The 12,574-nt window shown below is 38.0% G+C and overlaps 1 protein-coding gene across 2 annotated transcripts in view; it reads right to left on the bottom strand.

The window, feature by feature from the left end:
- The window catches only part of RDH12 (retinol dehydrogenase 12), a 29,787-nt gene that overhangs the window by 10,631 nt on the left and 6,582 nt on the right, over positions 1-12,574 (bottom strand). Inside the window, exon 1 of one of the 2 annotated variants that reach the window (XM_079127127.1) lies at positions 3,239-3,389. The exons of the other annotated variant lie outside the window; for it this stretch is intronic. The gene's annotated coding sequence lies outside the window, so the exon portion shown is untranslated. Of the gene's footprint in view, positions 1-3,238; positions 3,390-12,574 lie in introns of those variants that run through there. 2 annotated transcript variants of the gene reach the window in all.

The following is a 12,574-nucleotide window of genomic DNA, read 5'->3' on the forward strand; positions in this document are numbered from 1 at the left end:
CACCAGACATTATGATGCTTGAAATACTTGGGTGATGAAAATAGAAAGATGATGAAGAAACTCTCAGAAGAATGGTAAGAGAGATCAGGAGAGTGGTTACCCTTGAGGAGGAAGGGGCAGTGACTGGAGGGATTGGCCGGAGCTCCCAGGGGATTGGCAGTGTTCTCGTCCTTGATCTGGATGTTAGTACACGGGTGCACTCGCTGTGAAAATGTGTTGAGTCATACACTTTTGATTTGTGCATTTTCTATGCCTTATGTTATACTTGATGGAGTTAACACACCCATTCATATCTCTTACAAGCTCTGTGGCCCTGGGAAAGTTACTAAACCTCTCTGTTAACTCAGTTTACTCACTTGCACAATGGGTATAGTTTTAATATGTATTTAAAACAGTGGAGCTATATCTATATATCTACATATATATGTTTTAAATATTCAATTATTAAATGGATAGAAAAATTAAGACAGAAACTAGCACATACTAAGCAATGTGGAAGAGTCGGCTGTTCTGCTTAATTGTATTGATCACTGTCTTCCTACCTATTCTACGTGCTTTACTCAGGGTTTGATGTAGAAAGGGAGAGGTGAGGAAAGAGGGTGACTTTTTTTTTTTTTTTCATTTTTAACACAGAAGTGTTTTACCACTGAGTCACATCCCCTGCCCTTTCTATTTATTTTTTTTCTATTTTGAGACAGGATCTTTCTAAGTTGTTGAAGCTGACCCCAAACTTGCCATGTTCCTGCCTCGGCTTCCCAAGATTACAGGTGTGCACCACCACACCTGGCAAGGGTGAATTTTAACTGAATGCTATTAAAGATGAGGCAAAAGCAGGGCACTGTAGTTCACACCTGTAGTCCCAGATCCTCAGGAGCCTGGGGTGGGAAGATCGCTTGAGTGCAGGAGTTGGAGGTGGCCCAGGCAATATCTCAAAACAAAAGCTCCTTGGTGGACATGTACTCCCTCCTGCGTTCACCCATTCATCCATCCACCCAACAAGCACTTACTGAGCGCTTCTCTGTGCCAGGCCTGTGCTCAGTGTGGGAAAGACATAGTTCCTGCCCCTCCAGAATCTCATGGATCTGAACAACAGAAAGGCTGATCAGAGGGTTCCCAGGGGGACTCTCTTGACTCCCTGCACTTAAGAAGTTGGTGACTCTATTTATCTTGAGTATGTCTGGGAAGTAGAGAGCCATAAAGAACAGTATGTAGAACTCTGGAGAAAGATACATTAGAAGGTACATTACGAAGCATCTAGAATTGTGGAAATACACAAATGGCTTGCTAAAAACCAGTGTTAAATATTATAATCCAAAGACCACCATAAGATTGATATTAGTTGTACAAAATGTTAAACTATATAATAAAGCTATAATAATAATCTGTTACAATAATAACACCACCATTTAGTGTGGTATAGATAGGTAAATAGACCAAAAAAAAAAAAAAAAAATCAACACAACAGAACGGAATGGCAAAAAATAGACCCAAATTCATATGGGCATTTAGATATGATTAAAACGTCATCTCAGATCAGTGGAGGTGGGCAGTGGGTTATTTAATAAAATATTATAACATCTAGGTATGTGGTTAGGAAAAAGTAAACTTGATGCTTACTTTATTTTTATGCCAAAATTCCAATAGACTAAAGACATAAATATGAAAAATGAAATCATTAAAGTATTAAGAAAAACCATCGGATAAACGTTTAAATAATTTTAGAGTGGTAACACCTTTCTAGTAAGACAGGAAACCCAAAAACTAAAAAGGCAGATGTAGGCTTAACAACATCTTCATGGTATCAGCCACAATATACAAGGAAAGACAAGCATGAAACTGGGGGTGAAGGACGTATTTATAACACATTACTAATTTATTTAGACTCCAGAAAACTCTTATAAATCAATAAGAAAAAGAATAATAAGCAAGTTGAAATACAAGTTAACAGAAAAGGAAATGCAAATGGCTCTTCAAAATGAGTGATGCAAATTAAAATTACACTGGGAAGCACTTTTCACTTACCAGATTGGCAAGGATCAAAAAGAAAATAATATCCTCCACCAGGGAGGGTGTGAAGAACTAACACTGAAACACTCCAGGTGGGCCAGGGGATCCTTTCAGCCTCCAGAGAGAATGCAGCTACATCTGCCAGCTGCACATGCACCCCTTGACATTCCACTTCCATATATTTACAAGGTTATCACGGCAGCATTGTATATAATAGCAAGAGCTTAGAAGTCTTCTAAATATCCACCAAAAATACAGCACTACAATAGATACTATACTGATTTTTTAACATTCTGATAAAGAATAATCCAGGAAACATTGGATGAAAAAGCAGGGAGCAGAACTGTGTCTATAATATGCTAACATTTGTTTTAAAATGGAGGGAATATGTGGATCTATTTGTATATGCGTAGAATAGCTCAGGAAAAAAAAATGGCAAGAAATGGTTGCTTCTTTATTTTATTTGTTGGCACCAGGGATTAAACCCAGGGGTACTTTACTGCTGAGTCATGTACCCAGCCCTTTTTTTATTTTTTGTTTTGAGACGAGGTGCTACTAAGTTGCTTAGGGCTTCAGTAAATTACTGAGGCTAGCCTCAAACTTGCCATCCTCCTGCCTCAGCCTCCCAAATTGCTGGGATTACAAGAGTATACCACTATGTCCAGCAAAATGATTGCTTCTAAGGGACAGGAGTGTGGGAGGGTTTTCACTGACTGTTCCCTTTTGTGCCTTGGGAGCCTACTATACCTATCACCTATTAAAAATTAAAGTTTTCACCAAAAAGATCCATTATCACTTTTTAAAAAAATTTTTTGAGATGTTGATGGACCTTTATTTTGTTCATTTATTTATATGTGGTGCTGAGAATCAAACCCAGTACCTCACACATGCTAGGCAAGCGCTCTACCACTAAGCCACAACCCCAGCACTCCATATCACCTTGAAACAAGTAACTTGTTTGTTTTTGTTAAATTAATCATTGCATTATCACAAAATAAAGCTACCTCTCAAAGCAGTCTTGAGACTAACATACTTTGCCCCATAGTGAAGACTATGGACCAATCCTATACCTGATTTTTAGGGACTTTCTGAGACAGATGCAGATATAAGTCGCAGACAGAAAGGGATGAAAACACCAAAGGGACCAGTACAAGAATGGACCTGAAATTCAGCCATAACAAAGAGCACACATCACTGGAAACATCTCTGAGCAGGGCCCTCTGCCACTCACCTCCGGTGATTCACAGGTCAAGTTCACAGTTCAGCCATCCTCCCAGGACTTATACTGAGGTGGGAGCACCTGGAAATCATGCGTTGTGGGCAGAGCTGAGAGGTTGGCTCTCTGATTTGACCTCTGGTTGGAATTTGTCAATAGTCCTGTTGCAATAGCCACTGGTCACCTCTGTCCTGGTTACCCTATAGTCTTCAGAATCAGAGCAGGTGGAAAAACTGTAAACATCTTTCTCTTCCATCCATCCTGCTTTTCCCCTCCCCTAGTCTTCAAACCACAGATTCAGAAGCCAGAAAAGGCAAGTGGAAGGTCACAAATCCAATCTTCCTACTACAGACTCTGCCTGGTTTTCCTAAAGGCCTTGTACAGCACCACATCAATATTTTCATTTCCAGAATTGAGATCATGGCTTAGTGGTAAAGCACTTGCCCAGCACATGTGAGGCACTGAGTATGATTCTCAGCACCACATAAAATAAATAAATAAATAGATAGATAGATAAATAAATAAATAAAATAAAATAAAGGCATTGTATCTGTCTACAACTAAAAATATATTTTTTTAAATTTCCATTTCCAGTAATGAGGAACTGGCTGCCTCTTCCCACATGGCACCACAATGTATTTGTTTTACTCAACAATAATGATTTATTTTTCTTTTTTTCTTGATTTTAAAAAGTGAAATAAACTGGGCACAATGGCACATGACAGTAATCCCAGCAGCTCGGGAGACTGAGGCAAGAGGACCCCAAGTTCAAAGTCAGCCTCAGCAACTTATGGAGGCACTAAGCAACTTAATGAGACTCTTTCTCAAAATGAAAAATAAAAATAAAAAAGACTGGGAATGTAGCTCAGTAGCTTAAAGACCCTGAGTTTAATCTCCAGTACCAAAAAACAAAAAAAAAAGAAAAGAAAAGAAAAGAAGAAACAAACACACACATCATCTTTCGTAAAAAATTTTTTTTTTCTTTTGCTGCTAGTATGTAACTTCCAACCCTTACTTTTAGCCTACCCCAGGTCTATTAATATTTGGGGCCAAATAATTCTTCCTTGCAAAGGGATGTTTAGCAACATCCCTAGCCTCTGCCCACTGAGATGTAAACATTTTTTAATTTTTTTTAGTTGTAGATGGACACAATATCTTTATTTTATTTATTTATTTTTATGTGGTGCTGAGGATCAAATCCAGTGCCTCACATGTGCTAAGCAAGGGCTCTACCACTAAGCCCCAGTCCCAGCCTAAGATGTAAATTTTACTGTAAAATTCTTTAAACTTTTAGGAAGATGTGTGTAACATTACAACCCCTTGTGACAATTCAAAATATCCCCAAACATTGCTAAGTGACCACTGTGGGGCAAAATTGCCCCTATGTGAGAACCCTGCCCTTCAAGATGTAGGACCTACAGGAGAACTCTGATATGCATTTGTTTGGGAGAGTTTTGTGTATTTTTGTTGTTGTTGTTTTGCTGCTGGAGATTGAAACCAGGATCTCATGTATGCTAACCATGTGCTCTACTACTGGTATGTGTATTATTGAAAATAATTGGAGCAAAATGATGTTTCATTTAGTCTCTCATGCCTTTAGCTCAGCTCCAGCCAAGTTAATCTGCTTACAGTCCACAGCAAGTTATTAGTGCCTTCTCAGGGTCTGGGATGCTGGCCACCTACTAATCCTTTTGACCTTCAAATTTTTATCTTCTCCCAGCTTAATTCTGTCTGTTTCTCATCACTCTTTAGTCTGCAATTGCTGGTATGAATACTGCACTTCAAAAATGTACCTCTCATGAGTGATTTTCTGGGGTGCTGGGAATGTTCTGTCTTGTTTGGGGTTTGGGTAACATGGATCTATGTACTTTTCAAAACAGCAACTGTACGTTCAAAACTTGTACATTTTATTGTATGTAAGTTTTACATCAAAAGAAAAAGCTATAAATAAATATTGAACTCTGGTTAATGATACACATGCTGAGGTTTTTTAAGGGTTTAGTGTGCAAATATCTACAATTTACTTTGAAGTACACTAATAAAATAAAGTGGATTGATGGATAGAGGGAAGCAAAACAAACATATTATTTGTTTTATGTACATAGCAAAACAAGTGTATATGTAATAAAATAAGTAAAATGTTAGTGTAAAATCTAGATGATGCATATATGGACATTTACTGTAAAATTCTTAAAGCTTTTTTTTAAAAAAATTTTTTTAGTTGTAGATAGACACAATACTCTTATTTATTTATTCATTTATTTTCATGTGGTTCAGAGGATGGAACCCAGTGCTTCACACGTGCTAGGTAAGTGCTCTATCTCTGAGCTACAACCCAGCCCTCTTTAAACTTTTATGAGTATTTGAAAAATCTTTCCAACTGAAATGCTGTAAATACACACAAATTTATACACCTTCTGTTAGGAAATTTAACATTTTGGCTGAGCATGCTAGCCCAGGTACGAGGCAGGAGGTTCTCAAATTCCAGGCCAGCCTAGCAACTTAGCAAGGCCTTAAGAAATTCAGTGAGACCCTGTCTCAAAATAAAAAATAAAAAGGGCTGAGGATGTAGCTCAGTGGCAAAGCATCCTGGGTTAAATCCCCCGTACCAAAAATATTAATAATAATAAAATTTAAGAGGGCTGGAGCTATTGCTCAGTGGTAGAGCACTTTCATAGCATGTGTAAGACCCTGAGTGCAATTCCTGGATACTGGAAAAAAAAACCCTTAACATTTCAGAACAATAAGTTTGAATATATTGCCATATTGATTTTTTAATTTTCTAACATCATAGAAATTTTCTTCAACTGAAAATATCTTTGATGATCTTTTAGGTCCAACTTAATATCTTCTCTGAAGTTTCACCCATCCAAACCAATCATCTTCTTGCTTCCTGTTTTAGTCAGCTTTCTCCTTATCATGAACAAAAGGCCTGTCAAGAACAGTTAGAGGAGGAAAAGTGTATGGGGGAGCTCACAGTTTCAGAGGTCTTAGTCCATAGACAACCAACTCCATTGCTTTGGGCCTGAGGTGAGGCTGAACATCATGGAATAGTACGGCAGAGGAAAGCAGCTCAGGACATTGCCCCAGGAAGCAGAGAGAGCCCAGCTCAACAAGGACAAAATATATACCCCAAAGGCACACCTCCAGGGACCCACCTCCTCCAGGCACACCCTACCCACCTACAGATACCACCAAGTTAATCCCTATCAGGGGATTAATTCACTGATTAGATTAAAGCTATCATAACCCAATCATTTCCCCTGTAAACCTTCTTGCATTGTCTCACCCATGAGCTTTTCGGGGACACGTCATATCTAAACCACTCCCATATATACTATATTTACCTCTTGCATTAAGGCAACCACAGTAGTTTGACTTGTGCCTTAGATCAATCCTTATCTCACCATTCAGGGATAGAAACAGGGCTGCAATTTTGTGTTCTCCCAGTATCTAGAACCAAGACTGGCATAAAGTACATACATGCAATGAATAGTGAATATGATTGAGTTTACAGTGATTCTCCCTTATGAAATTCCAAAATGTTCTAATTTAGTTATGTTCAGTCATGAAAATCATTAGAATCAAAATGGAATCGATTGTGTCCATTCAAACCAAAATACATACATACATACAAACATACATACATAGGTACATCTGGGAAGTTACAAAGGAGGGGACTCTTGCATATATGTCTGATAATAAGAACTATACACATAAGACTGCTGAATCCACAACTTTACACACAAAAAAAAAATTCTGCAAGGACTTCTGCCCAGCAATTATCTGTTCAACCTCAGACTGGCACTACCCTCAGACTTTAAAACTTGGAGTCAAGGACTACTGTTTCAAAACATCTTATGTAATTCTACTCATTTCACCTTTGAAAACTTTCCCTTGCCTCAATCTCTTTGTTTGTTTGGTACCAGGGATTGAATCCAGAAGCACTTTACCACTGAGCCACATCCCCAGCCCTTTCTATTTTTTATTTTGAGAGAAGGTCTCACTAAGTTGCTTAAGGCCTTGCTGTATTGCTGAGGCTCACTTTGAATTTGTGATCCTCCTGCCTCAGCCTCCTGAGTTGCTGGGATTATAGGTGTGCAACACCACGCCCAGCAGCCTCAGCCTCTTTGAATATGCTCAGAGTTTATTACAGCATACATATTCTTATTGCAATGATGTTTTGTTCCCAAATTAACATAATTAATCTTTAGAGACTTTCTCTGATTGCTATTTAGGTTGACACAATTTTGTGAATACTGCAAGATTTTGGTTCTAATGGAAGTGAATGATGAGCCACTCCTGCAGAGGATAATTAGAAAAAGAACAACCTGGGTCTGGAAACAGAAACAGGCAGTAAAGTAGAAAACAAGGCACTTTTGCAATTAAACATTGGGGAAAAATTTTTTTAAATAAAAGTTGGCCAATAAGCCCAGGCCTTAGACTTGCACTGTGGTGAGGTGCTAGGGAATTCTCAACATCTGCCAATTCAAAAGCCCACAGTTGGGCTGGGGTTGTAGCTCAGTGGTAGAGCACTTGCCTAGCACTTGCCTAGCTTGATCCTCAGCACTGCATATTAATAAAATAATGGTCCATTGACAACTGAAAAAAAAAAAAAAAAAAAAAAAAAAACGCCCACAGTAACCAGTGAAGTCAGGCATCAAAAATCAGCATGCAGACAAATAAGTAAAACAGATGCCTCCTAGACAACTTGAAAGCATTCCACTACCTTTTATCAGAGTAATCCGAAGGACATATAGAATCACATAAAGAAGATTTGCTGTTATTCATGGTCCAGCTTATGAAATAAACATTATCAGAGCCAGGTGCAATGAAGCACACCTGTAATCTCAGGACCACAGGAGGATCACAAGTTTGAGAACAGTCAAGGCAATATAGCAAGACTCTATCTCAAAAACATAAAATAAAAATGTCAATGGTAGAGTGCCCCTGGGTTCAATCCCCAGGACTACAAAAACAAAAAAAGATTAGAGAAAAACAAAACATCATGGAAGTGCTCTAGAAGGGGCTGGGGTTATCAGTGGTAGAGAGCCTGCCTAGCATGTGTGAGGCACTGGGTTTAACCCTCAGCACCACATAAAAATAAATAAATAAAATAAAGTCATTGTGTTCATCTACAACTAAAAAAAATTTTTTTTTTAAAAAGGAGTGATCTAGATGGTGTGGTACCTGAAGTTCATTCAATATTAGCTCTTTTTAATAATATAAAACTATGAATAAATATTTGGTACAAAGGTAAAACAACAAAAGAAGTCAATTATCAGGGAAAATGGCAATAGCACATAGTAAATTTAAAAGATGTAACAATTGCCACACGTACCAGAAAATTCCAGCAAATGTCATTGTATTTTTATTAACTAATTGCTGGATGCACTTAATGATACCTTTTAAAATATTTTTGGCTGCAAGCTTTTGATGGCCTCTTCCTATAATAATTGTTTTATAAATATAATCTGTGGAGATAATAAAAATGAATTAAATCTTTATAATGACTGATAAAACTTATTTATTAAAACATCTTATTTTGAAATTTTACAGAAAAGTTGCAAAAAAAATACAGAAAATTCCTGCATGCCCTTCATTCATCTTAAATAACCTTAAAACAATGATCAAAACCATGAAATTAACATTGGTAAATTGCTATAAACTATACTATAGGTTGTATTTTAATTTCATCAGTTTTCTCACTAATATTCTATTTCTGGTTCAGGATCTAATTCAAGACCTCATATTAGAGTTAGTTGTTATATACATGGACATTTTTGAACAGTTATTTTGTAGAATTTCTTTAAGCCTTTTCTGTTGTTTTCTCATGGTGAGATTGAGGTTATATTAAAATCTGTTTTTAATTATTGTTACTTGCACAAATTATGTAACCTCATACAGTGTTACGTCCACTTGGGGTTTGCAGTAGTGTTACCACAGAAATGTAGGAATTTTAATTATTTTTCATGTATTCCCACTGGGGGACAGAAAACCACCATGGTGCACTTGTAATCGTACATGCTACATTATTGAAGAATTTCTGTTTCTGGCATTTAATTTCTGGAATGCATAAAAAAAATTTCACTTACCTTTCACACATTTAAAGATTAGGAAACTTTACCACTGATTAGCTTTTAATTATTTTCTTACTTTCATCCAACTTTTTTACCTAAATAGTAGTAAAACAAAATTTGCACTACTTTGCAACCATGATGCACAGAAAACATCAGTAAAATGTGAGAATTAATCCCACTGGTTTGAGGGCCATACTTTCTGGGCTTCAAATCATGGCAGTAGTCAATAATAAAAGATAAATAACCCACTTTAAAATGATCAAAGGGATCTGGGGATGTGATGTATCTCATTCCAAGAGCACTTTCCCAGCATGCAGGAGTCCCTGGGTTCAATCTCCAATAAGAGGGGTGGGGCAGCACAAAAGGTCAGAGCAGAGATTTCTTCATGAAAATGTCTCCAAAAGTAAAATGGCCAATAAGTTGCTCAGCATCATTCATCATCAGGGAAATAAGCCACAAATCAGATACCATTTCACACCCACTAGAATGACTAAAATCAAATAGATGGACAGTTACAAGTATTGGCAATAATGTAGGGACAATGGAACCCTCATAACATACATAACAGTACAACCCCGTTGGAAAATAATCTATTAGTTTCTCGAATAATTTAACACAGGAATGACATATGATCCAATGATTCCATTCCTAGATATGTACTTAAGACAAACAAAAACATGCCCATCAAGAAGCTTGTATATAAATGCTTATAATAGCATTATTTACCATAGCCAAAAAGTAGGGAAAGAACCAAATTTTGCATCAACTGATGAATATGTAAACAAAATGTGTATACAGTGAAATATCACTCAGTCATAAAAACAAATGAAGAATTAATGCATGCTGCATGATGAATCTTGAAAACATTATGCTAAGTGAAAGCAATCAAACTCAAAAGACCACATATTGTATGATTTTGTTTATATGAAATGTCCATAACAGGCAAATCCATAGAGACAGAGGTCAATTAGTGGTTGCCAGGGTCTGGGGAGAAGGGGAAACAAGGAGTGACTAGTAAGGGGAATAGAGCTTCTTTCCATGTTTATAACAATCTTATGGAATCAGTTGTGTAATGATGGCACAACCTTGTAAATATACTTAAAACCTCTGACTTGTGTACTCTAAAAGAATGAATTTTAACCAGGTTTGGTAGCCCACACCTGTAATCACAGAGACTCAGGCAGGAGGATAACAAGTTCCAGGCCAGCCTGGGCAACTTAGTGACATCCTGTCTCAAAATAAATAAAAAGCCAGGGATGTAGTTCAGTAGCAAAATGTCCCTGGATTCAATCCCCTGTATCAAAAAAAAAAAAAAAAAAAAAAAAAAGTGAATTTTATGGTATGTTAATTATGTCTTAAATTTTAAAAATTAATCAACTTTTAAAAGTTGTAATGTCCTCAAACATATTTAGAATAACAAAAAAATTTGGTAATTTTACAGAAAGACCAAAATAAAAGACCAAAACTTGTGATATATTCTCCTAGGTTCCTAGCAGGAACACAGTTGTGGTGGATTAAAGTTGGCATAAATTCTCTTGGTCTTTTCCCGATGGAAAGGTAAATCTCTGTGTCACCCTGCCTTGAAACTCCATGAGCTCTGTGTAACTTGTGTTTGACTTTCTTGACCAATAGACTACAGAGAAGTGACATTGTACTAGTTTCCAGGTCCAGAGCTGAAGAGACTTCCTTTCTCTTAAATATCACTCCTAGAACCCTAAGCACCATGCAGGAAGCCCAACGAACCTGCTTGGAAAGACTGTAGAGAGGCTCTGAAAGTACCTGGAGAAGGAGAGTGACCAGGCTGAGCTCAGTTTGCAGCTCTCCCTGCCAAAGTCTACTCCATATGGAACAAAAGAACTGCCGAGTCCAGCCTTCCTGAATTCCCAACCCACAGATAGTGGCCCCTATAAATGCAATTTAATCCCTAAATGTGGGCGGATTGTTACACAAATATATGTAACTGGAGCAACGATTTAAAAGAACTACACCAAAGAACTCTTGCTAAACTCATATTTGCAAAATAGATTCCCTAAGCAATAGAAAGAAGAGAGCCATGGCTACAGCTAGAACTCAGTGCAGCACTTGCCTAGCCTACGTGCAACCCTGGGTTTGATCCCCAGCACCATGATTACCTTACTTATGAAATTTTATTGTCTATGGATTTGTCTTATAGATGAAAGTTTAGAAGAAATAAAAATGATTAAGCATAGATCAGTACTATTCTGAACTCAGTGTATCGAGTGGATTCATGTACATGCTTGTTTATCTCCAAACATTTACTGAGCATGTTAATGGCACGAATTAATAAATGTGCATTTAGGTAACTGTTGTTAATGGTTAATTTGCCAGGAGCCAGTCTACCCACAGGCATGACTTTCTCTAAAAGCACCCATTTGGTTGGGTGTAGATAGATATAAAGAAGGATGATGTCACCCACTGCATTTAAGGAATACATGGAAGAGGCCAGAAAATCCAGATAGAGGCTGGGCAGGTAGTTGGAAATACAGGTCTTGAGCTCACAGAAGTCTGGGCAAGAGGAAGCTGGTTTATTGAGCATCACAGTTTCTTTGGGAGACAAAACAGCATAAATCCACATACCACATTCTTCTGCCTAAAACCTTTCACTGCCTTAAATTCAAAATAAAGTTCTAACTCTATCTCAGCCCACAGGCCTCAATGTTCAGGCTCTGGACATTTCCTGTGCCTCTGATGTCATCTGCCACCCCTTTCCCAAGCTCACCCTTCCATCAACCTCATCCCCATACGAGAGCTCTCTGAGCTCAGTCACATTGCCGTGACTTTGCACCACTGCCAGTAATTCTTGGGTCTCTCCCTTGACCTGTACAATTGGCCCTGGCTCAACTGACCCTCCTCCCTGCCTCTTGACCATCCCTTTCCTTCATCGTGGACTCTCCCTGCCCCGCCCTGGGGGTACTTCATTTCTGCACTCCCAAATACCTTGTGCTCAGTGGTCCCCATCGCACTGCATCTACACTGTCACTTTTCTTTATTTTTGAAAGAACTGACATACCTGCTGCAGTGTCATTATATGAACATCCCCAAACACAAACCTATTTACCTTCTCCCCAGCCAATCCCAAACTTCTCACTGGAATTCCCTTTTCACAAATAATAAACTCCCTTTACATTTTCAGCCTTCGTATCTAATATTCCCTCCACTGAAACCTGGCTTTGTCCCCAAGACACCTGTTTGCTTGCAGTTTCTGAAGGTGGGTCTTTGGTTCTCCTGCACCCCACATGCCTCAGTCTCC

The sequence above is a fragment of the Sciurus vulgaris genome (genome assembly GCF_902686455.1).
Source record: "Sciurus vulgaris genome assembly, chromosome: 2".
NCBI classification, from domain to species: Eukaryota; Metazoa; Chordata; class Mammalia; order Rodentia; family Sciuridae; genus Sciurus; species Sciurus vulgaris.